The sequence below is a fragment of the Asparagus officinalis genome, chromosome 9 (genome assembly GCF_001876935.1).
Source record: "Asparagus officinalis chromosome 9, Aspof.V1, whole genome shotgun sequence".
NCBI classification, from domain to species: domain Eukaryota; kingdom Viridiplantae; phylum Streptophyta; class Magnoliopsida; order Asparagales; family Asparagaceae; genus Asparagus; species Asparagus officinalis.
In genome coordinates this window covers 25,530,312-25,557,424 of record NC_033802.1, presented here as the reverse complement: position 1 = coordinate 25,557,424, position 27,113 = coordinate 25,530,312, and the positions used below count along the sequence as shown (strand labels likewise).

Below are 27,113 nucleotides of genomic sequence, written 5' to 3'. Positions count from 1 at the left end.
TTGCTCAGTAGTCGACTACAAGGCATAGTAGTCGACTACACTGTAAACTCAGATTCTAGAATTTTTCTGCTTAGTATTTTAACTGTAACTTTCTCATCCGATATCAGAATGAGGTGATTTAAGATTTGTTGGAAAGATCTTGAAGAGACCTACAACTTTGGTCTTTGAGTTTTTTCAGATTCTAACTGATAAGGGGTGTAAATGAAATGTTTTAAGATTCACCCAATATTTATAAACTCTAATGGCTAACATAGGGGATTTCTATTGTTAACCAACACACTAAGCATGTGTTAGTGTGTTCTAACACTATGTGTGTGCATGTGTGTGAGTGATCAAGGCTTGTACAAATTTCTAAGCAAAGAAAATATAAAATTACATTTTGACAATAAAGTATATCTTCTTCTTTGCTTCATTTTGCCTTGAACTCATCTATGTCTTGAGTATCTCTTTGAATATAATTGTCGATATAACTCTGATACTACAAAATAAATGTTAGCACATAATACACACAACATATAATATTTGTTATCATCAAAACAAACTAATCTTGGGGTCAAGATTCCTAACATTCTCCCCCTTTTTGATGATGACAAATATATGTTATTAAGATATAAAAATTTTAATCCCCCTGCATGAAATCATTAAATAAAATCTTTTACTCCCCCTGCATCAAAGCATTAAAATTTTCTATATAACTCCCCCTTTGTCATTAGCAAAAAGAAATAAACATAATTCTAATTAAAAATTTCTTTTCTTGGGTACCTTAATAAAAATATCAAGCACTTTGGTACCCTTTTATATTATATCATTAGGATTAGCCCTATATATATATATATATATATATGAGAACACATGTTTCCCATTCTTAGCATTGACATTGATTTTAAAGAAAAGACAAAAGTAATTAGTCAAGCACCCATGTGAATGGTGATATCATGTTCCACTAACAAATTTAAAACTAAGGAAATAAGAGAGAGTGTGTCTTCTTCTTCCTTGCATATCTCAGCTAAACCCATTTTCCTCAAACGTAACTGCTCCAAAAGTCCTCTCACACGTGGAAAATGAGTTTGCTTCCGTGTCCCCTCCGTTTGGGTGCGGAAACGTACCCAAACCGCACCCTACATGGGTACGACGCCAAAATTACCATGTCGGGGTATCATAGCTCGCAAAACATTTGAAATTGCTTTACTAGTTTCCATTTGGCGTAGATTATTGTTCTAACTAGTGTTATTGTTGCGCAGTGAAAATTTTGGCAGCACTTCGACAGCACAACAAGAGAGTCAGGTCGCAATAGGAAATTCTATTTCACAAAGGAAATAGGAACCTTAAACAAAATATCTCAACCAAGTGAGATATCAGCTCTTCCTCTCATCAGTTCTAGGACTAACCTGTCGAGGGAACCTAAAAGCTATTACAATTCTCCACATCTCGTGTTCACAATGCATAACTACCTACCTGTAGTGTCCCGCTCATAAACTAAACCAACATTGAGCGTACCTCAAATGTACCTCAAAATACATCTCACGGCGTCCCAATGACCCACTCCTGGATCATGCATGTATCTTGAAACCATGCTTACTGCCTGTGACAAATCTAGTCTCGTACATACCATCGCGTACATCAAGCTCCCAACCTCGCTCGCATATGGAGTATTCAACATTAACTCTCGATCTTCAACTGACTTTGGTGAAATATCAGCTAAAAGTTTCAAATGGGCTCCCAAAGGTATACCAACTGGCTTCGTATCCATGCTAACATAGAATCACTGTAGAACCTTCTTTAAATAATCCATCTGTGTCAAACAAATTCTGCCCTTCTTCTTGTCTCTACTGATCTCCATCCCTAAAATACACTTCGCCTCACCCAAATCCCTCATCTAAAACTCCTTTGAAAGTTGTGCCTTCAACTCATCTATAGCAGATCTGGAAATAGAGGCAACCAACATGTCATCGACATAAAGCAATAAATAGATGTACGTACCTCCTTTCAACTTGCGAAAATATACACAAGGATCAAACTGGCTTCGAGTGTACGAATGACCAATCATAAAACCATCGAATCGCCTATACCACTGTCGAGGAGACTGCTTCAAACCGTATAGCGATTTCTTCAATCTACAAACCAATTTTTTTTCCCTGTAGCTCGGAATCCCAATGGATGAGTCATATATATTTCTTCATCAAGATCACTATGAAGAAATGCCCACTTCACATCCAACTGATCTAACTCCAAACCATACTATGCCACCAAAGCTAGCAAAATCTGAATCGAAGAATGCTTCACCACCGGAGAGAAAACCTCATTATAGTCAATACCTTCCTCCTGTGCATATCCCTTCGCAACCAACCTAGCTTTGAACCTCAATGGAGTGCCCTCAATGCCCTCCTTCTTCGTGTATACCCACTTGTAACCAATTGCCTTCCGCCCCTTTGGAAGCTCAACAAGCTCCCATGTATCGTTCTTATGAAGAGATTCCATCTCCTCCTACATAGCCACCTATCACGAATCAGCCTCCGAACAGTGCTCGGCCTCTCTGAATGTAGTAGGCACTAACTCATCGATACTCTCCATCGGAAGTGCATACACAACTGTGTCGGCATACCGTACTAGCATCTGTATGTTTCTCCTCTGACTCCGAACAACAATCGAATCCTGAACCTGAGCCGTCGGTCCCTGATCCTGCATATCAGTACTCGTATCCCCCCGTGTCATCGTCATGCTCGCCTGGCGTCACTTCAGTCGGCACTCTAATGGATACTATACCATCTGAACAATGTGAAGCTACATCAATCTCCACCACCTGCGATATCTCCTCTGTCGGGTCACTCTCCACCTGATAAGAACTGGGAAGCTTCAAGATAGAAGCCTTAATCAAATGTGACGTCCCTACTCAGCACAATCTTATTATCAACTGGATCCCAAAGCTTGTATCCCTTGACACCACGCTTAAATCCTACAAATATGGTCTTCCTAGCTCGAGGTTCCAACTTATCAGTTCTCACATGATAAAATGCAGGGCACCCGAATACCTTGAGCTGGTCATAATCTCGTGTTGGCTCTCCCGACCACATCTCCATAGGGGTCTTCCCCTCAATCACAGATGAAGGTAGCCTATTAATGAGGTGGCTCGCATATGTAATTGCCTCAGCCCAAAAGATCTTCTCCAAACCACTCTGCGATAATAAGCATTGTATCTTCTCCAGTAAAGACTGATTCAACCTCTCTGCCACCCTATTTTGCTATGGCGTATGACACTGTGAAGTGTCTCTCTATATCCTCGTCTCGACATAGCTACTGAAAGGGGTTAGAAGTATACTCACCACCGTTGTCGGATCGTACTGTCTTGATCTTTCTCCCAGTCTACAGTTCCAATCTCTTCTTCCACTCCACAAATATATCTAGGACTTCACTCTTCTTCATCATGGTGTACACCCAACAACGCCTAGAATAGTCATCAACGAACGTGACGAACCAATGTTGACCACCAAGTGATGCAGTCTTGGTGGGACCCCAAACGTCTGTGTGCACGTAGTCCAGGATGCCCCTCGTCTAATGAATGACAGTCCCGAACTTCACCTTCACCTTCTTGCCAAGAACACAATGCTCATAGAACTCAATCTTCCCACTCTTGGCTCCCTTCAATAGTCCCTGCTTGCACAATGCCTGTAGTAACTTTTCACCTGTGTGTCCCAACTTATAGTACCAAAGTCTACTCATGTCCGCTTCTAAAATAGCCGAAGCAACCTGGCCAATCTCGGTGCTTCCTTTCAGATAATACAAATTCCGATTGCGGACTCCCTTCATCACAACCAATGATCCCTTAGTAACCTTCGCTACAGTGTTTTCGAAAGTCACCTTGAATCCCTTCGCCTCCAAACCCTTAGTAACCTTCGCTACAGTGTTTTCGAAAGTCACCTTGAATCCCTTCGCCTCCAAAGCTCCAACTAAGATAAGATTTTTTTTTTAGTTGAGGAATAAATCTCACCTCCTTCAACTCACGGACTACTCCATCGTGCATCCTAATTCGCACGGTACCTATCCTACAAACGCTACAGGATTGATCATTTCCCATGATAACAACACCCCCGTCGACTTTCTCAAAAGATGCAAACCAGTCTCGCCTAGGGGTCATATGATAAGTAGCGCCGGAATCAAGCATCCAATCTGATGTATCCATATGGTTCACCTCTGGAGTAATCAGTAGAGAAAAGCACGAATCATCGGAATCATCGCCTTTCGCAACGTTCACCTCATTGGTCTTCGGGCCCTTTTTCTTACCATTCTCCTTCTTCTTGAGCTTCGGATAGTCTCTCTTCCAATATCCCTGCTCCTTGCAGAATGCACATAGGTTCTTTGCTAATTGGTGGCGGCTTCTTGACTTTGACCTCCCTCTATTACCACCTTTCGGATATGGGCTTCTACCTCTCATCGACAATGCCTCGCCTGAAGTGCTAGCTTGGGAAGTCTCCTTGTCCTTCCTCCTCAAATCGTAATTGGTCAATGTGTTAGTCACTTCACTATAGCTGATAGAAGATCTCCCGTTCAACAAAGTGACCACGAAGGTATCATACTCCTCATCCGATAAGGAGCCCAATAAGATAATAGCCTTGTACTCATCCGATATCTTCTTGTTAATATTTTCCAAGTCCGACAATAACTTAGTGTAGTTGTTCACATGAGCCGCTAGCGAGGTGCCTCTGGACATCTGAAATCTGAAGAGTCTTCGATGCAAGTGCAACCTATTCTCAACACTCTTTGTGAGATACCTGTTGTTGAGAATTTCCCACATCTTCATTGCAGACGTCACCCCAATCACATCATATTTTAGTTCCTATTCCAAACAGGACCTGATCACCCCACAAGTGTTTCTATTCATCTTCTCCCATATCGCCTCATTATATTTAGGTGGCCTCTAGTGGACCATGATGGTCTCTTCCAAATTCTGAGCATTAAGCACATCTTGTACGTCGCTCATCCATAAACCAAAGTTAATTTAGCCGTCATACTTCACCATACTAATCTTAGTGTTTTAAAAACCAACTTGTATTGTACTCGCCATCGACTTGCTGCTTTCACCTTCTTCTCCCATTGTAAACTAACTCCAAATTATAGAGAAAGAATAAATTTGATAGAAATTAGGAACCACTTAACTGAACCCTAGATCGGATTCCAAATAGATCTCATATCCACACGAGGAAAGCAAAATCTCCAACGACAACTCCTAATGCTATCTCCACCGAAGCCTAGAACTCCAAGAACCAAGCTTCACACAAGAATCTTCCTCCACCAAACTCCAAAATCCTAGATCTAAAATCTGGGCTCTGATACCACTTGTTGCGCGCAGCGAAAATTTCGACAGCACTTCGGCAGCACAACAAGAGAGTCAAGTCGCAATAGGAAATCCTGTTTCACAAAGGAAACAGGAACCTTAAGCAAAATATCTCAACCAAGTGAGATATCAGCTCTTCCTCTTATCAGTTCTAGGACTGACCTGTAGAGGGAACCTAAAAGCTATTACAAATCACACAAATAGCGAGACAACCAATTTTACGTGGTTCGGCAATTGCCTACGTCCACGGGGCAAGGAGGGGGAGATCTACTACTAGAGGGAGAGAATACAACTAGGGTTTACAATCACTCAATTTAAACCCTCACACAAACTCTTAGATCCCTCACACAAATATCTCTCTCAAAAGATTTAAAACCCTGAAAACAATTGCACAAAATCTTCACAAAAGGCGACCGACTTTTCTCCTTGCACAACAATTTTCTTCTCTGCCTTTGAGCAAGTTTTTCTCCTGCAGCCCCCGAAGATATTCCCTGCACACCTCCTTCGCACTGCTCTCCTAAACCCTAGGCCGAAAATTACATAGGTATTTATAGGAGAAAACGCGTCTGCTAATGCGTTCACGAAAACGCGTAAACACGTTCATGTGGGTGTCTCGTGTTCACAGTTATGCTTTAACTAAATTGAGGTTTTTTCCTAATTGTTTCCAAATGATGGCTATTTTTTGAAACTCTTGTTGAAATAACCGGAGTTTGTAGGTGTGCTGATTCAGTTTTCTAGTTTAACTTATAATTGAAACCAGTGTAATGTACCCAAACTAGGCCTCGCTTGTTTTTTGTGATTTCCAGTTGTGCTTTAAGTAGGGACTAGGGAGTTATCCTAACTGTTTTTGAGAAAGTTATGGCGGATGGCATAATTGAAAGTAGGTTTCGCCAATTATTGCCAAGCAATCATCAAAGTTAGTTTAACCTAACTTATAAATTGTAGTTTGAGTGATAATGGAGTTTCACCGAAGTCTGGCTTCATTTTAACTTAAATGATAATGGAGTTTCGCTAATTATGTATCCAACCTATGCTTATGTATCTCAAGTGGTAAAGATGAACAGGGAAACTATGGTTCGTGAGGAGAAATACCACAAAATAAAAGGGAAATATAGTGATCAAAATGTGTCGGATTGGAGACGGTAAGATTGTTCGCAATGTGAGGTCATGGGTTTGAGTCGTGGAAATAGCCTCTTGTGCAAATTAAATGGAAGGTTAAGTTGCGTACATTAGGCCTAAAGAGGTCCGAGCCCTCCCAGGACCCGCTGCATAGCCGGAGATTCGTACATGTGGTACCCATGTTTTTATCTGAATTTTGTACTTGTCACTGGATGACTATTTCTCATGTCACCCAAATTGTGGGTGGGCTGCTAATTAACTGTCTACCTCAGCTCCTATTACTTCCGCTTTAGTATTTAGGGTCATAATTGAGAAGAATGATCATTATATCCTTATTCATGAGTTAGTGAAGAAAGCCATAAAGATTAAAAATGACTAATGCAAAAAGCATGGAAGGGTTAAGACATTTTTTGTGGTAACTACTCTGCCTTGAAATGAGTAATGAGCATGAAACAGTTTGTAATTATGATTTTACGTTGAAATGACCATAATGAAAAGAATATTTGGGTTGCTTGAAACTTCTGTACTGTTTCAAAAGATGCATATGGATATATAGTGTAAAATATTTAATATATTTTTGGAACATCGAACTTATTTAGGATATTATATCTTTGTTATGGAATATTGAACATAACTTGAAAGTGGCTGATATTTTGGTATAACTTTCTGACCAGTAACTTATGGAGGTCAACATCTGAAGAAAAGGGAGAGCTGGAGCGCCTTGAGAAGCCCATCTATAATGCAGTTCGCTGAGCAGCGGAAGTTCACAGACAGGTTTGACTGCCCCCCTGTATGATTCTAACAGATCTATGTCTAGAATTGTTTACCCTTTATTTCATAGTTGACTTTATAACTTAATTTGACCACCATATGCTCCGTACTTTACCTAGTTTGTACCATCAGGTTGAAAAGTTGTTGCTTGATGGTTAGGTTCGGAAATACATGAGGAATATTATCAATCCTGGAATGCTAATGATCGAGATGTGCGAAACTCTAGAAAATATGGTTCGGATTATTAAAGAGAACGGTCTTGAAGCTAGCATTGCATTTCCAACAGGTTGCTCCTTAAATTAGTAATGTCTTTATCCAACAGCATTATTTCTTCTGTATTCTGCTGGAGACCATGGTCTTATACAGAAAACTTTTACTTACTAGGGTCGCAGCGCATTAGACACCTAATTCTAGTGATAAAACTATACTGCAGTATGATGATGTGATGAAGTTAGATTTTGGAACGCAAGTTGATGGTACTCAACATATTCTCTAATAAACTTATTTTCCTGCAAGTGTTGCACTCCTTGTGATAGCTTTCAGATATAAACATATATTTAATGATAATTAACATTTGCTGATTTCACAAACTATTTAAGAAAATTTTTTTTAGAGCAATGTAATTACTAAACATGATGGCTTGTTTATTCAGGGCATATTGTTGATTGTGCATTTACAGTGGCATTCAATCCCATATTTAACCCATTGCTGGAGGCTTCAAGAGAGGCTACAAATACCAGAATTAAGGTATGGTTTGCACCTTATTGCAGTCTGGCTTTTCAATGAATGGTTATTGTTGGGCACGGAGTCACACCCACCGCCGCGGAAGCGATATCACCTGAGAGATAGCCCTGGCTATTGTTGTCACAAAAACACAAGTCAACCTCTAAATTCTTGTTTCTCAAAGGAAACGAGAATAGATAATGAAATTATTATTTCTCAAAGGAAACAAGAATCGAAAGTGATATATTTTATCAAAGTAAAATATACACTATTCCTCTCATCAGTTCAAGGACTGAAATCTCGAGGGAACCTACAAGCTATGGCAACTCACAGATAAGACAAATACAAACACGAGATTTTTACGTGGTTCGGCAAACTAGTCTACGTCCACGGGAGGGGGTTTCACTATAGACGAAAAATACCAAACTTATACAAGTTCTCTCTTCCTCTCTTTCTTTTCTCTCAAAAAAACTCAACTTGAGATTTTTCCCACACATATAACTCCTCCACCCCCTTCTCTATTTATAGGAAACCAAAAGAGGGGGGGGACTGACGTTTGGCGGGAGCTCGTGGGGGCGGGAATCAGAGCGCGCGCGGGAGGGAAAAAATTCCCGCGGGAGAAAAAATTCCCGCGCCCGCTTTCGTGCGCGCGCACGTCTGCTCGTGGGCAAACGCCCACGTGGGTGGGCCCCCGCGTCCACAATTCTCCACCTCGTTCATCATTTGATAAACCTCAAATTTTGAACGACAACACCAGAAGAACCCCCTACGAACTCCACCAGAGAGATATAGGCCAAACCAGGCCAAACCAGCTGCGTCACTATACCACAACTGCCTACGTACCCTCCATCGGGATCAAGCTAACCGTAGTTCTGCTAATATTCTCCAATATAATCTCCACCTCACCTCCATCACCGCCCCACAGGGCCATGCCCTCTCGGGAAAATCAACACGGGCTGATATGAAGCAAGTCCAAGCAATGCTGGAACTTGCTACCTGTGACCACCTTGGTTAACATGTCAGCGGGATTCTCATTCGTATGCACCTTCATGAGAGAAATATCGCCTTCCTCTATGACATCCCGTACAAAATGATACCTGACATCGATATGCTTAGTACGAGCATGGTGAACTTGATTTTTTGCCAAGTGAATCGCACTCTGACTGTCGCACCACAAGTTCACGCTTTCCTGCTCGATCCCCAAGTCGTCTAGAAGACCCCACAGCCACAATGCTTCCTTCACTCCCTCCGCCATAGCCATGTACTCGGCCTCTGTTGTAGAAAGTGTCACTGTAGCCTGCAACATCGATCGCCAACTAACTGGAGCTCCATGTATTCTGAATACATAACCAGTAGTAGATCGCCGTCTATCTAGATCGCCCGCTTAATCAGAGTCCACATACCCGTCGACCTGACATGTATCTCCACCAAAACACAGACCCGTATCCACGGTACCTTTCAAGTACCTCAGGACCCATTTCACCGCTTTCCAGTACGCCTTTCCCGGATTCGCCATGAACCTGCTGACCACACTAACCGCCTGTGAAATATCAGGGCGTGTACACACCATGGCGTACATCAAACTGCCAACTGCACTAGCATAAGGAACACGCTCCATGTGTGCCTTATCTCACCGACTTTGCACTTTGCATCCCGAACCTCGCGATCACCCGCTCTATATAGCCCTTCTGACTCAAGAACAATCGCCGATTCGCCCGCTCTCTTCTAATCTCCATACCCAGTATTTTTCTAGCAGCGCCCATGTCCTTCATCTCGAACTCATTGCTAAGTTGAGATTTCAGTTTATCTATCTCCACCTTGTTTTTCGATGCAATAAGCATATCATCCACATACAACAGGAGATAGATATAATCACCTCCACTAAGCTTCCGAATGTAAACACAACAATCATAGTCGCTTCGGAAAAACCCATGCTTTAGCATGAAGGAGTCAAATCGCTTGTACCACTGTCGTGGAGATTGCTTCAATCCATATAGTGATTTCCTCAAGCGACAAACATGATTCTCCTTGTCCTCAACCTTGTATCCCTTAGGTTGATGCATATAGATCTCTTCATCCAAGTCTCTGTGCAAGAAGGCCGTCTTGACATCGAGTTGTTCCAGCTCAAGATCACTATGAGCAACAATACTCAGAAGCACCCGAATAGAAGTGTGTTTCACCACCGGAGAAAATATCTCATTGTAATCCACACCCTCTCTTTGTGCAAACCCCTTAGCCACTAGCCTCGCCTTGTACCTCGTTCCACCGAGCTCTGAAGGATCTTCCTTTCTTTTATACAGCCACTTACAACCTATAGCTTTCTTTCCTACGGGCAATGGGACCACCTCCCATGTTTGGTTCTTCCGAAGAGATTCCATCTCCTCCTCCATCGCAGCCAACCAACTCTCACTATCCTTGTCCCGAATAGCTTCCTTGAAGGAGACCGGCTCATCTTCCTCCACCGAAAGTGCGTATTCAACCAAATTAACATGCCCATAGTGCTTCAGGGGTTGATCAGCCCCCAGCTTCTGTACCTGCTTGTATACTCGCCTTGGCCTAGTGGAAGCCAAGCTATCCTCGAGCTGCTGTGGCGGTAGCCTTTTATGCCTTTTGCATACCCCAAGAAAATTGTCTTCTTGGCCCTCGCGTCAAGCTTTCCCTCGTTGACGTGATAGTAGGCGGTACATCCGAAAATCCGGAGCCTCTCATAATCTGCATGCTCTCCTGATCGCACCCGATAGGGTGTATCACCGTCCAATGTCGAATGTGGAGATCGATTCACTATATAGCAAGCTGTAGCAATCGATTCTGCCCACCATTCTTTGCCCAAACCAACATATGATCGCATACTCATTGCTTTCTCCCGCAGTGTTTGGTTCAGTCTTTCCGCGATCCCATTCTGCTGTGGTGTAGATCTAACTGTCCAGTGTCTAGCAATGCCCTCCTGATCACAGAACTCCTTGAAGGCACCATCTGTGTACTCTGTACCGTTATCAGATCTCAGCGTCTTCAATTTCTTCCCTGTCCTGTTCTCAACCATCGCCTTCCACTTCTTGAATGTCTCAAATACCTCATTCTTATGCTTCAGGAAATAAACCCAAGCATATCTTGAATGATCATCTATGAATGAGACAAAATATCTGGAACCACCCTTGGAAGTTGTCGAAGCCGGACCCCAAACATCTGTGTGCACATAATCTAGTATCCCTCTGCTCTTGTGCTTGCTCCTCAGAAATTGAACCCTGTGCGCCTTTCCATACACACAGTCCTCACAAAAATCCATGCAAGGCTTCTTCAGATTCTTCAGCAAACCCTCTTTACCAAGCAGATCTAGACCCTTCTCTGACATGTGCCCAAGCCGCCTATGGCATAACCGTGTGTGCTCACATGGGTCTCCACCACTTCCTTCAGCTCTAACTGCTGCATCTCCCGTCACCGTCGTACCCGAGAGAGTATATAGATTACCGTGATGAATACCCTTCATCACTGTTAAGGAACCCCGAACAACCCTCTTCACTCCGTTCTCTGTTACAATCTTGCAACCCCCGGAGTCCAAAGATCCGACTGAGATGAGATTCTTCCGCAAGCCGGGAACGTGTCGTACGTCCGTCAGGGTTCGAACCACTCCATCATACATCTTGATTTTGATATCACCTAGCCCCACCGTTTTACAAGCATGATTGTTCCCCATCAATACGGTTCCACCATCAATGCTCCTGTAGGTAGTAAACCACTTTCTGTTTGGACACATGTGGTAAGAGCAATCAGAATCAAGAATCCACTTCCTGGAGGTATCCTCGCCATCCGTGATGATATAACATTCCTTATCGCTCCCATCCTCTGAAGCGTAGCTCGCCTCTTCCTTGCCTTCTCGTCTTTCAGTCTTGTTGTTGTTCTTTTTCCCACCTACTCTCTTGTTAGGACAATCGACCTTGAAATGCCCAACTTCACCGCATTTGAAACACACTCGTCCCACAAGAGGTCTCGATTTAGATCTAGACTTTCCTCTCTTGCCTTTTCCTCGCTCATTGCCTCTTCCTCTGGCAAACAGTCCCTGCACTTGTTCTTTGTTACCACCAGTGGCCATATCACTAGTTGCAATTTTTCGAAGATCATCCGCTAGAAGCGCAGTTCTAGTTTCATCCATTGATAAAGTATCACCTATAAGCATCAGTGTTTGTACCAGGTTCTCATAAGACTTCGGCAGAGATAGAAGTAGTAGAAGCGCCTGATCCTCGTCTTCCACTGTCACCTCAATGTCTTTCAAATCTGATAAGATCCTATCAAACTTGTTGATGTACTCCCGGATTGACGAGCCCTCCTCCATCTTGCAAGTATACAATTTGGATTTTAAATAGATCCGGTTCGTTAGACTCTTCGTCATGAAGGTGCTTTCTAACTTCAACCACACACCCGCAGCCGTTTCCTCCCCGTCTACCAGGAAAGCTACATCCCTCTCAAGGCATAGGATAATCGACGCTCGTGCTTCCAGATCCAGCTCCTCCCAATCCTTATCAGACATATTTTTATGCTTCTCTCTTTCAGCCAAAGCCTTGTGCAACTTTTGCAAAATCAGCGAATTTTTCATCTGCATCCTCCAATAGAAAAAATCATTTTTCCCATTAAATTTTTCAATCTCGTACTTTCCAATTTTATTTGTTTTACTTGTAGAAACCACTTTCCGCTTGTATTATGACAGTCCGCTTCTCTCAGGAATTTTTTAACAATTTCTTTGTGTTTTACCACACAATATTCAACCACCATCTCAGATCAGAAATTTTACCACCTCTAGTCTGAATAAGGGCTCTGATACCAATTGTTGGGCACGGAGTCACACCCACCGCCACGGAAGCGATATCACCTGAGAGATAGCCCTGGCTATTGTTGTCACAAAAGCACAAGTCAACCTCTAAATTCTTGTTTCTCAAAGGAAACGAGAATAGATAATGAAATTCTTATTTCTCAAAGGAAACAAGAATCGAAAGTGATATATTTCATCAAAGTGAAATATACACTCTTCCTCTCATCAGTTCAAGGACTGAAATCTCGAGGGAACCTACAAGCTATGACAACTCACAGATAAGACAAATACAAACACGAGATTTTTACGTGGTTCGGCAAACTAGCCTACGTCCACAGGAGGGGGTTTCACTATGGAGGAAAAATACCAAACTTATACAAGTTCTCTCTTCCTCTCTTTCTTTTCTCTCAAAAGAAATCTACACACCCACTTATTTTCCCCACACTTTAACTCCTCCACCCCCTTCACTATTTATAGGAAACTAAAGGGGGGGGATCCGGATGAATTTGGCGGGAGCGGAAAGAATTCGCGGGAGAAAGAGGCGCGCGCGGGAATCAAGCGCGGGAAGCGGCGCGCAAGGACACGAGCACGAGAGGGCGCTAGGCTCGAGGCCTTTGCGTGCGCGCGCAAGAAAGAGAAGAGCAGCTGCTCTTTCTCGTGGGCGTGGGCAGACAAACCCACGTGGGTGGGCCCCACACCCCATCACAGTTATTTTAAAGCTGAAATTGGACATGGATGTAATGATAAGTTTGAGAATATCAGTATATACCGGCCCGTGGCTCCAATGCAAGTTTGAGGAGCCTAGCTTGGACGACACGTCTGTGAGCGTTGTGCGCTCTTGGGACTTGTGTGGTCTGAAATTCCTTCAACTTTCCTAATAATTCCTCGACTTTCCCCAGGTACTTCATCATCCTAGGGTCTTTAGCCTCATAATCTCCCCCATACTTGACGAGCAATGAGCTGGGAGTTTGCTATAATGAAGACGGACTCAGTTTTGGCCGCCAGAGCGGCTTTAAGTCCAGAAGAACTTCATATTTAGCTTTGTTATTCGGCTTTAAGTCCAGAAGAACTTCATATTCAGCTTCGTTATTGGAGGCAGGGAAGTCAAAGGCTATTGAGTATTCAGAGACGGGTCCTTCGGGACTACACAGAACTACTCAAGGTTATCAATAGCAGATAGCGTCGCGTAGCGGTGAGGCATCGCTAAGTCTATTTGGAGCTATTACGGAAAAATAGCGCTAGAAAAACACAAAGTTAAATAGCGGTCTAATTTAGATATGTATAAATACTAAAAAAAAGATTAAAGAAAAATATAAAAAATCTAAAAGTACATATTTGATGATTTAAAGAGATCCTAAACATAAAATAGACATGTAACCATCATGTAATATCAAAGATGACTGGAGGAGTCAAAGAGCCATCGTCTTCGAGAAAAAAAGCTAAGCGGTGAGAGGATTGTCCTAAGAGGAGCTCACGGTGAAGGAGGTGAGAGGAAGTACTGAGGTAGGTGCTAGAGGCTATGAGAGGTGGCGGGAGTATGCTAAAAATCACAGGAGACGGTGGAATACAATAGTCAAGGGTTGGGTTTAATTTAAAAAAATAAACCTCAACCGCTTTTAAATAGCAATCAAAAAGCAGATTTCACATGCAATCGTCCGCTATTTACCGTTATGGCACACTATTGGCCGGTTTTACGAACGGAAAGTGCATATATTCCACAATATGTTACCTCTATTGGGCGATAGCGCAGTGGGAAGGGACCGCTAATGCTATTAACGTCACTATTGCGGGACTATTTACCATTATTTATAACAGTGGAACTACTCCAGCATCGTTGCCACTATCTCCTGATAATTCGTCTACTTTTAGGAACCACCATGATGAAAATTTAAGCTAATTATATTCGAGAGTAATGTACTTTCTGGATAGAGCCTCCTTAACCGGCATTGGAACTGGGCATGGAGCGTCTGAAAGGAGAGCCGGTCTTTAAAATGGCGGGTTGTCCTTGGGACCGGGTGATTCAATCAAGAAGTATGGTTGTCCGAGATTTAAACATAATGTCATTTTTAGTGAATTCGATGGATCATCCGCCCAAAAGTGGTCGGGCTACCAAAAGCTTTCTTCAAAGGCAAATTTGTCCGTACTATCTCTATGGTGAGCTTAAAGTACGGACGGAGCCTTCTGGCTGTGGTGATGAGGGAATCAGACAACTTCTTATCCTTGAGACTCATGATGACCGCAACCATGGTTGCTATGTTGTCAGGGTCCTCCATTTCTAGGCGTTTGGCCTGGAATCTCTTGAAATGCTCCCTCAAAATCTCTCTTGGTATGTGCCTAATTTGTAGCAAGAGAGCAGAGGGTGCATTTTCCTTTGTATCTACTAGAAAATGATATACAATTTCTGGCTTAGTTGCTCGAAGTTGTGAATGGACTTCTTATCCAATGAGTTCCATTGAGTGATAGGGAAAGCTCGACAAATGGCGGGATAACTCACCTGCTACATGCACATCAAATCATAAATATTTTGTGCATGCTCGCTTGGATCGCCTTCGCCCTTATATTTCTAGATATGTCATTTGTGGCATCTTGAACTTTGGGTAATGAGCATTCATAATCCAATCAACAAGAGGGGTATTCCTCTAATTACATGAGCGACTGTGTTGAACGTCCGATCATATCCGGAAGCTAAATTAATTATGGAGGGATCAGCCCTTGTCGACTCAGCCTGAATAAGGCTGAGGCCTGATCTTTCGCATGTTGCCTCCATGTGATACGGAGGTCGCCTTGGCTCGGTAGCAAAATGAGTCTGTTGCCGACGTGTTAGGGGAGTAACTTCCCTAGCATGTTGCTCTTGCTCCTGTTGTCGGTACTGCTCTTTGTGGGGAGGAGTAGCAGGTGATGAAGGAGGTTGTGCGGGAAGAATGCAGTTGATGAGTTCGTTTGTAAGTGAAGTGTTGTTGGAGAGACTGGGCTAGCCATTGACTGAACTCATTCAATTGGACTTGGGTGATATAACCGGAGTTGGAAACTTTTTAGAGGTTTGGAACCGAGGATCGGTCATGATCTGTCATTTCCTAAAAAGAAGAAAAGGCCCCACTGTGGGCGCCAAACTGTTCATGTCCAATGGTTTTGGCGAGTTTAGGGTCCTCTGATTTTCTTTGATGGCTGATTAACCACAGACAGAAATTCCTGCACAGAGTAACACCGTTAGAGGATCGGAGTTAGGTTCTGTGATGGGCTCTCCGAGACTTAAGTCAGTTACGGATTAAGTGATTTAAATATTGAATTTAGTTTTAGAGTATTCTAAAGCCAAGATTGCTCATACCTTCATGTAGAAGAAATCATCCGTATTTATAAGAAGCTGAGCATTTTTTGATAATTTGACCGTGTCAGTGCCGTCGGTTGATCAGATAGTGCTTTACACATATCAGCCACAGAGCAAGCGAGTCATCCTTGCGTTTAATGCAACAGTGACAGGGTGGCTAAACTAAAGTGTTGGCGTCATCCGAGGAGTCATTATGACTTCGGGTGGGAACATCAAATGACCTTGGCCATGTATTAAATGCGATGGCAACTAGTCTATGTAGCTAGGCATGGTGAAGCTGATAGGTCAATTCATTGTTTGAGATATTCCGCAGTGAATTTGAGTGAAAGATGACATTGTCTTGAAATTTCCGAATCCTTGAGTAGATCCCAACTTGAAGGCGCTTTTCTTTTCTGGTCAGGGTCCTAAGACTGACTTGAAAACACATTTCGTCTCGGATCTGTACTTATGAAAACTATTTGGTTATGTGCATACCCGTGTTGGGTTCTTAGATTTGGGGAATGTTGGCCAATTACACATGACATGTGGCCGCCTTATGGGAGTCTATTATACTTGGTGATTTTCAAGGTACAACGCAAGCATATAGATTTATATCTTGAGTGTTGGGTTTTGAAAATCGTCAGTTTATTATATGTGATATGTCATGGTCATCTCTATGTTAGCTTATGGAGTTTTGTTGTTAACAACATACATACTAATATAGAGATGAGAAGAAAACTCTGGATCATGTATCTGGTAGATGTATTTATTCTTATAATGAAAAGTTATTTATTTTGCACTAATTGATATTATAGAGCTTTAACATGTAGTTAGCTCATATTTCATGTCAAATCCTCCAAACCTTAGACAACCTCCACCCACCCAACCAACCAAAACGAACCTCATCACTAGGAAGGAAACCCTGCCCCATGAATGCACGGACAAAGAAAACTACTACTTTCATCAATAACAGGAGTCACCACCCTGCATAGAAGAAAAGAAATAAACTATTGATCAAACAGCCTATCTTTTTTCATCCTAGTATTATAACATGAAAATAATGCATTATTGAAGAGATTCACAGTTTCTATTATTTTTTTGGTAAAATTTTGTTTTGCGATTTTTTTTACTATTTAATCTCAAGTATCTGTAGCTAGCTATCTAATGGAAGAACAGGAAAAATAATGCATGAAAATAGTTTTCATGCAAAAGATGCGCCATTATGTGTACTTTCCTTTAAGACAAGTTGTATCTAATTGGAAAGTGAAAAGACTAACATTTAAATCTGTTAGAGCATCTACAAGGGATCCCTTGGATGTCCCTTATTTAGGGGGAACTTTAAGGAAGGGGTTGGTTCTCCTCCAATGGTTCCCCCTTAAAAGTCTCATACCCCTTAATTAATTATGTTTAATTTTTTAATTTTATAGATTATGATTTAATTAAATATGTGGTTTATTTATAAATGAATAAATAATTAAAGATTAATAACTAAAAAAATAATTAATTAATTCAAATTAAGAAATTATCTTATATAATCATTAAATTAATTAATCATATTAAAATTTAACAAATAATTAATTTAGATAAAATAATTAATTTATATTAATTGTGTTAAAAGTTAAATATTATTTTAAATTTAAATTCATATTATTTTTATATTAATTTAATTTAACAATAATATCTCAACAGTCATATCTCAACGGTCGTATTATAACGTTCATATTTCAACGGTCATATTTCAACGGTCGTTTTTTAATTAAATGTGGTCACTCCCTCTATAAATAGCACTACCAGTGTCTTTCATTTCACTAAATTCAAATTCATTCAATTTTTTTAACCCAATCTTCAATATTATTTATGGCTAGTAATTTGTTACGTGCCTTGCTACAAGAGGAAGAGGATGATGCCGATGATGATTATGCGACCTTAATAGCAATCACATCTTTGGAAGAACACCACTCTAGCGAAGGTCAAAGTTCTTGTCGTCGTGGTTCCATTCCAGGGCATGTTGTAATTCAACGCAATAGAGGTGAAGGTCATGGGAGGATTTTTCATGATTATTTTAGTGAATCTCCTGTGTATCCAGCAAAACTATTTCGAAGGAGGTTTCGTATGCATCGGCCACTATTTTTGCATATTTTATCCGCAGTGGAAACACATGATTCCTACTTTGTCCAAAAACGGGATGCTGCTGGGAAAATTGGTTTATCCTCACTACAGAAAGTAGTTGCTGTTATGAGGATGCTTGCTTATGGAGTATCAGCAGATTCTGTGGATGATTACGTGCGGATTGGAGAAAGCACCACTATAGAGAGTCTCGCCAGGTTTACCAAAGCAATTGTAAGCATTTTCGGTGATGAGTATCTAAGGTCACCAACTGACGAGGACACTGCAAGATTGCTTGCAATTGGCAAACAACAAGGATTTCCTGGGATGTTAGGAAGCATTGACTGCATGCATTGAAGATGAAAGAATTGTCCGGCTACGTATCATGGTATGTATACTGGTCACATCCACACTCCTACAATAATTTTAGAAGCCGTTGCTTCATATGATCTTTGGATTTGGCATGCTTTTTTTAGTTTATCGGGAGCTCTTAATGACATTAATGTGTTAGAACGATCTTCTGTTTTTTCTCAACTTGCTGAAGGGCATGGTCCAACTGTTAATTATATAGTCAATGGTCATGAATACACGATGAGATACTACCTTGCTGATGGTATATATCCTTCATGGGAAACATTTGTTAAAATAATTTCTTTACCACAAGGAAATAAAAGAAAACATTTTGCTACACTTCATGAGTCGGCAAGAAAGGATGCAGAGCGAGCATTCGGGGTACTCCAATCACGCTTTGCAATTATATGTGGACCAGCTCGCTCTTGGGATGAGAAAATATTAAAAAAAAAATTGTAAGCATGCATAATAATGCATAACATGATCGTTGAAGATGAAAGAAATGATAGAGAGATAGACTTCATGTACGATGCTGCTGAGGAAGCTCCAACTATATCAGTGTCTCACGAACATACAATAGATTTGTGTGAATTTATTTAGAATCATCATCGCATTAGAGACAGGAAAACTCATTCTCAATTGTAATTGGATCTTGTCGAGCATTTATGGGAACGAAATGATTGGATTTAGTAAGGGATTTGTATGCTGATGTAATATTAATGTCATTTAATTTAGTGTTGCAAGTAAGAAACTGCTGATGTAATATTAATGTCATTTAATTTAGTGTTGCAAGTAAGAAACTGTTAGTTGATGTAGTATTGATGTTATTGAATTTCTAATGTCATTTAATTTAGTGTTGCAAGTAAGAAACTGTTAGTTGATGTAGTATTGATGTTATTGAATTTCTATATCAATATGTCATATTTGTTTTTTGAGAAAAGTTTCCATTTGCATAAATAGAACTTCATAAAATCTTCAAATACAATACATCATCTTCAAGTACGATACAACAAGAGTAAATTGAAATACATAAAAACACACTAAATACGATACATCATCTTCACGTACGATACACCATCTTCCTTCTAATTTGAACTACCACCACCAAATTGTCTTTCAAGAATTTCCATCTCCACCTTATTGTAATACTCTACTTGTAATGGAGGCATGCCATCAGTGTTAATTGCCATAATCCTCTCAACTTGTTTCATAGCTTTCAATCGCATTTTTTCTTTTTGATATTTTGAGCTTCTTGAGCGACCTGTAGTCTGGCTTGCTCTATCTTTATGCGCTCTTGCTCCTGAACATAAATTTGATCAAATAATTCTGCTCTCTTTGTTTCTTTTTCTTTCCGATCCTGCTTCATTTCATCAATAAACAACATCACTGGTATAATTTCAGAAGTCATACGCTTGTCTTTACCTTGTTTCAATCTTTCTTTTGCAGCCTTTCTACCTATGGGCCTTGACGAACCCTCAGTAGGACATTCTTCTTCCCTGTAATTTATTGAATCTGGAGTTGCAGGAGAAGATGTAGCAGGACTTGAATTTTTGGACTTCTTAGATTTTTCATTGAAAATTGGCCAAGCCACTTTGGATGGAACCTTAAATCATTCCAACAATGTAAAAATTAAACTTTGGATGGAACCTTAAATCATTCCAACAATGTAAAAATTAAAAACTTGCTCCTTGCATGCTTTGAAACATTTGCATCGCTTCCATAATCTAATTAAAAAATAAAATAAATTTACTAACATGTAAAAGATAAAACAATTAATAAATTATATAAATCTAATCAGTTTAAATAATTTGAAGCCACAATTAGTACATTGTCATTCTCTGTCACGCCACTTTGATTTCTTGCTTCAATTTGATTAAAACATCCACAAAATTTACTAACTGCAATTTGAATAGCCGACCAATGGTGCTCTAACCCTTTTTGATCACGATAGCTACTGAATGTTTTGTTTTCATGATAGTAAGTTGCTACTCGGTTCCAAAATGTGGTATATTTTTGCAAAGTCCCTTGTACTGGATCAATGCTAGTGTTGATCCACGCAGATACAAGCAAGTTGTCTTCTTCGAGCCGATATTTTGATTTTCGCATCGACTTCTTTTGTAATGGTACATCTTTTACCGAATTTTCTTCGGGTATGTCCGGTTGAAACAAATGCTCTTCATATTGATCTTCCCATGGATAATGACTAGTCATCAAATTGACATAATATAGATTATTATTTTCTGTCATCTACATCAAATATAAATCTCACATGAGTATGATTTAATTAAAATTCTCAAATTGTCAAAAATATAAGAAACATGAAGTGCAGTTATAAATAAAGAAAAATTATTACATACCTTAAATTGTAGTATATATGATGAAATAGAAGTAGAAACAATAAAAGAGTGAAGTGTGAAAGTGCACTTCAGGGTAGTGCCTTATTTATAGGGTTAAAATTAATTAGATAATTTAAAAAAATAGCTATTGTAGCTAAAAAACAAAAAAAAACCTATACTAGAAAAACAGCCTACACTAGGAAAAAAGCCTATACTAGAAACACACCCTATACTACAAAGACAACCTATAATTAAAAAAAATCCTATACTAGAAAAACAACCTATATTAGAAAACAAATCTATACTAGAAAAACACCATATACTAGAAAAAACAACCTATAATTAATAAAAAATATTAATAAAAATTAAAAGGGGTACATTTTAAAAAATATTATTCAAATTAAATTAACTATACATTAACTTAATTATAGTATTTTAGACTAACTATATATTAACTAAATTTAATTAACTATAAATTAACTCTAAAATAAAATATATTAATATAAAAGTATAAGGGGAAGGTTAAGGGACTTTAACCTTTCCCTTAATTTGATGAGGAAGTTAAGCGACATGAGGTTGAAGGGGAAATTTTCCGGTCCGTTGGAGCTCATCTCCCGAAAAAATCCCCAAATTTAGCTCAGGGCCGGATTTTTCCGACCCCTTGGAGATGCTCTTAAAGGCAAGTTATATCTAATTGGAAAGTGGAAAGACTAACATTTAAATCTGATGATGTTGACAGGTCACTTTGCATATATATCCCACCAAAACTAAACTTGCTATTGCATCATTTGATATTCTCCCTATTGGTACATTCTGCATTTCTGATCTTATAAAATAATACTCTTATTTAGTTGAAGATCATGTCACATCTGCAGAACTCACACAAATACATTCTAATAAACACTCTAGTTAAAATATCATGAACCATGCTTGAAAAACTTCCGTAGAATACTGTTCTATGAAAGACGGTCTTAATGTTCATTTCGTGTCTATTACATAATTTATCTTGAAGAGTCCGAATAAGGGAAAAGGTGAATTTAGAGAGTGTGTCTAGGGGGATTCAGATCCTCTCCAATTAAGTGGTAATTGGAGAGCGTCCAATTATCGCAATCTTGACCCTCCATTCAAATTTCAAGGGTAGAGATCATGCCATGTAGGACCCTCCATTCAAATTTCAAGGGTAGAGATCATGCCATGTAGGATGTCCACTTTCACAATGATGGTTTTCAAAATAGATGTTTTAAAAATAATGGAGGTTTCAACGTAGTATTGGAAATCCTATGTGACATGATCTCATCCCTTGAAATTTGAATGGAGGGTCAAGATTACCATAATTTGACCCTATCCATATACCAACTAATTGGAGAGGATCCTGATCTGTTTCTAGGGTAATCTGAAGGAAAAATATTGAGTAGCAATAATCTACATCTTACATTGATAATTTGTGGCATCTGTCAATCACATAGGACTGCTAATATGCAATTTACTCGTGAAACGATACGTATCTCTTTGTTGAAATTCACTAAAGAATAGTAAATATCCTTACTCTTGTCAAATGGCACGGAATAAGAGCATGTTTATGGTCAAATGGTTTGCTCAAGTCACCACCTTGCGCAGTTTAATACGTCATATCAAAATCATTTGGTGTTACAGAAAAAAGGAACAATACTTAGTGACTCTTCATGAAGATATTTTGTTTTCATCTGAAATTGGATTTCTCAAAATTATTCTAATTCTTGTGCATGTGTAGGAATCTGGAATAAATGTTCGGCTCTGTGATGTTGGTGCTGCAATCCTAGAGGTTATGGAATCATACGAGGTTGAAATTAATGGGAAAGTTTTCCAAGGTATAGTTCTATTTCTTGTGCATCAGAATTTTTTGTTAATCCAGGTTTAACCCTGAATGATATTTCCGTATAACATGGGATAAGAATGTTGTTCTTTTTTCAGGAACATGCATCTCAAATTTGATTTAAGATTATGTTTTGAGCATATCGATCTGAAAAATATTCAGTTGATTACCTCTATTGATTTTCGGTTATGAGTCTTAATTCTATTGCTTTTATGTTGTCAAATCGGAGTGATTGTATTACTGTGGCTTGAGTATTCTTTGCTTACTAGGAGATTTACTCATCATTTTGCAGTTAAAAGCGTTCGCAATTTGAATGGACACAGTATAGCGCCTTACCAAGTTCATGCTGGGAAATCTGTTCCTATTGTGAAAGGTTGGTGAGCAGGCAAAGATGGAGGAGGGTGAATTTTTTGCAATTGAGACTTTTGCTTCAACAGGCGTGTCATCTGTTTAAAAGGCTGGTCATGTTAAACTTATACCCTATAAATTGCATGTTTTACCCTAAAAAATGTGCTTAGGGAGGTAAAGGGTTTTGGCTAATTATGTATAAAAATTTAGTGGAGCTTGCTGCAGTAATAAACAGGTGTGTGTAGTCTTAGTTCTTTACCTCTGCATTTTATTTATTTTTGAAAATTGCAGTCTGCACTCAGCTTTCAGTTTACAACAAGTACCTGGGTGACTTAAAATCTGTTGAGGAAAGTGCATCAAACAGATACATGTAATTTTCATTACAATAATGCTGTTGCATTTCAATTTGTAGGTAAAGGATATGTTAGAGAAGGCCTCGAGTGTAGCCATTACATGAAAAACTTCGATGCTGCACCTGTACCACTAAGGTTGCCTAGAGCTAAGCAGCTACTTGGAATGATCAACAAACACTTTTCAACACTGGCCTTTTGCCAGTGCAACTTGGACAGCATTGGCACTAAAAAACTTTTGTGATGCTGGTATTGTTCAGGTATGTTTTTGTGGTTTTATTTTTTATTATTCTGGTAATAGTATATGTTGAAGATGACAGTAATTATGGGCGGTTGGCAGTTTGTTGTTTTAGTAAGAACTCAATAATCCTGGATACACCCCATGTCTCTGTTAGGGATTCGAAATAATCAAATCAAATCCGTACCCTTCCAAATCTTGTATTTGAGAGTTGAGCAAGAAAGAAATTCACCACAAATCAAAGATAAAAACTTGTAGGAAAGTAAACAAGAAAGAACACACCAGATTTAACGAGGTTCGGCAACGTGCCTACGTCATCGGGAGCCACACCACACAATTCTTTGATTACTTGAAGAAGATTACAATGCTTACAATTGGTCTCTCTCTCTAAGATTTCTAACCTCAAAGAGCCCTCAAAACACTCTTTTTTCGTGCTCTTTTTCTCTCTTAAACCCTAAAGGGACGTGTTTCTATTTATAACAAAACACAGTCCCAAACAGATTAGGATTCTAAAGCGAGTCTGTCACACCCTGGTGTGGCGCAGACCACACCCATGGCAGACAGGGCAGACTCTGCCACACCCTAGTGTGGTGCAGACCACACCCATGGTCTGTCTTGAATTTTCATGCGATTGTTGATTTTGATTCTAGGTTTGGGTCTCCACTTTTAAGACCAACAATCTCCCACTTGGAGATCAAACCACCATCAATGAGCTCTCCCGAACTCCGCCTTCTCACAAGCATCTTCTCCTACTTGAAAAATCCATTCTTCAATCATTAACATCCCGGCGATCTCGCTGATCCTCGTAGTGTGGCTTCGCCTTCGTCTTCTACTCGTAAAGGCCAACTGAAGTTGCGCACAACTCCAGTTTCTCAATGGTGACTGCCTTCGTCAACATGTCCGTCGGATTTTGACTCCCCAAAATCTTTATCAAATGTAACTTTTTGTCTTCAACTAGCGAGCGTATAAAATGGTATTTGACGTCGATGTGCTTTGTTCTGGTATGATATACTGGATTCTTAGCAAGATGTATAGCGCTCTGGCTATCACAATAAAGAACTCCTCTCCCTTGCTTCAGATCCAACTCTTCCAAGCACCCGTTCAACCAGATCATCTCCTTGCTTGCTTCAGTCACCGCGACATACACAGCCTCGGTTGTAGACAAAGTCACAATCTTCTGCAGACGTGAGACCCAGCTCACTGCTGCCGACGCTAAGGTATAAACATACCCCGTGGTGCTTCGTCTCGTATCATGATTACCGGCAAAGTCCGCATCCACGTATCCCTGCAGCACCAACTCCTTCCTCCTGAAACATAATAGCTTGTTCGTTGTCCCTCTCAAGTACCGTATTATCCACTTCACGGCCTCCCAATGATGTTTCCCTGGATTGCTTGCAAATCTGCTCATAACTCCCACTGCATGGGCGATGTCCGACCTCGTGCAAACCATCACGTACATGAGACTCCTAATGACCGAAGAATATGGCACCCTGCTCATATGCTCTCTATCTGCATCTGTCTTAGGCGATTGCTCCTCAGATAGCTTGAACTGACTTCCAAGGGGTGTGCTAACAACTTTAGCATTATGCATGTTGAACCTCTGAAGTACCTTCTCAATGTATTCAGCTTGGCTCAATCTTAATGTCCCTTCAGCTTCATCCCTACTGATTCGCATCTTTAGAATCTGCTTCGCTGCACCCAGATCCTTCATTGCAAACTCCTTTGCTAGCTGCTTCTTCAAACTGTTTATCTCCTCTAAACATGATCCTGCTACCAACATGTCATCAACATATAATAACAAAATAATAAAGCTGGACTCGAACCTTTTGAAATAACAGCAGTGATCTGAATTGCATCTTCTGTAGCCATTATTCTGCATGAAGTTATCAAACTTCTTATACCACTGTCTCAGAGCCTGTTTCAAACCATATAAGCTCTTCTTGAGCTTGCACACCATCTCTTCCTTTCCTTCTTCAATGAAGCCAACAGGCTGCTTCATATAGATTTCTTCATCCAAGTCACCATGAAGAAAGGCAGTCTTCACATCTAACTGCTCAAGAAAGAGGTCTTCTGCAGCCACCAAACTCAACACCATTCTGATGGTTGTGAGTTACACAACAGGAGAAAATATCTCTCCACTCTTTCCCGCTGTTGAAACCCCTTCACTACTAATCTGGCTTTGAACCTCTTGCTTCCATCACTCTACTGCTTGACCCGATAGACCCATTTATTATGTAAGGCTTTCTTCTGTGCAGGTGGCTGGGCTAACTCACATGTCTCATTAGTGAGTAGAGAATCCATCTCCCCCTGCATATCATGCTCCCACTGCTGAGATTCACTTACTTGCATTGCCTCTTCATAGCACTCCGGATCACCGCTATCTGTCAACAATAGGTAGTCAATAGATGAAAGATATCTGGGATTTGGTTTGGGTACCCTGGATGACCTCCTAAGCTTCACGTCCTGGGTAGTTTCTTCTGCACCTGGAGCCTTCTCCATTCTCTGATCAGAACAAACATCATCACCCCTATCTGGAAGTTCCTCTAAATCCATGTACTCGGATCCACCTGTATCCGTAGTGGTACTCCCACTGCTTTGACTATCCTTAGCATTTTCCCTGTTCTTGTACATCACCTCCTCATTGAATATCACGTCCCTGCTTCTGATGATCTTCTTGTTCTTCTCATCCCAAAGACGATACCCAAACTCATCAATACTGTATCCAATGAATGTGCACTTCTGTGACTTAGCTTCTAGCTTGTCCCTGACGTGATCACTGATATGAACATAAGCCACGCAACCAAATACCCGCAAGTGTGAGAGATTTATCTTCTTGTCACTCCAAACCTCCTCTGGAATCCTAAAATCTAATGGAACTGATGGCCCATGATTAATAAGGTAGGCTGTTGTATGCACTGCATCTGCCCAAAATGTCTTAGGCAGACCTGCATGTAACCGCATGCTCCTGGCACGCTCTGTCAAGGTCTTGTTCATCCTCTCTGCAATGCCATTCTGCTGCAGCGTCCCTAGAGTAGTCCTCTCTAACCGAATACCATTCGTAGCACAGAATCTCTTGAACTCCTCCAGCTCATATTCCCCACCACTGTCTGATCTCAGACACTTCACCTTCAGATCTGTCTCATTCTCTACCATGACCTTCCACTTCTTGAAGATTCCAAACACCTCTGACTTGTGTTTCATAAAGTAGATCCACACCTTTCTCGAGTGATAGTCGATGAATATGACATAATATCTCGAACCGCCAAAACAAGACACACTGGCTGGACCCCATACATCTGTATGAATCAACTCTAGCTTCTGAGCCTTAGGTGACTTTCCACCGTTCTGAAAACTAACCCTCTTCTGCTTCCCAAAGATGAAGTCTTCACAAACCCCGACTTCCACGGCGTCGATCCCAGTTAGCTTTCCTTGTGAATGCAAAATCTTCATCCCCTTTTCGCTCATGTGCCCTAGCCTGTTGTGCC

General features: G+C 40.4%; 1 pseudogene; it reads left to right on the top strand.

The window, feature by feature from the left end:
* The window catches only part of LOC109823312, a 29,579-nt pseudogene continuing 8,851 nt past the window's right edge, over nucleotides 6,386–27,113 (top strand).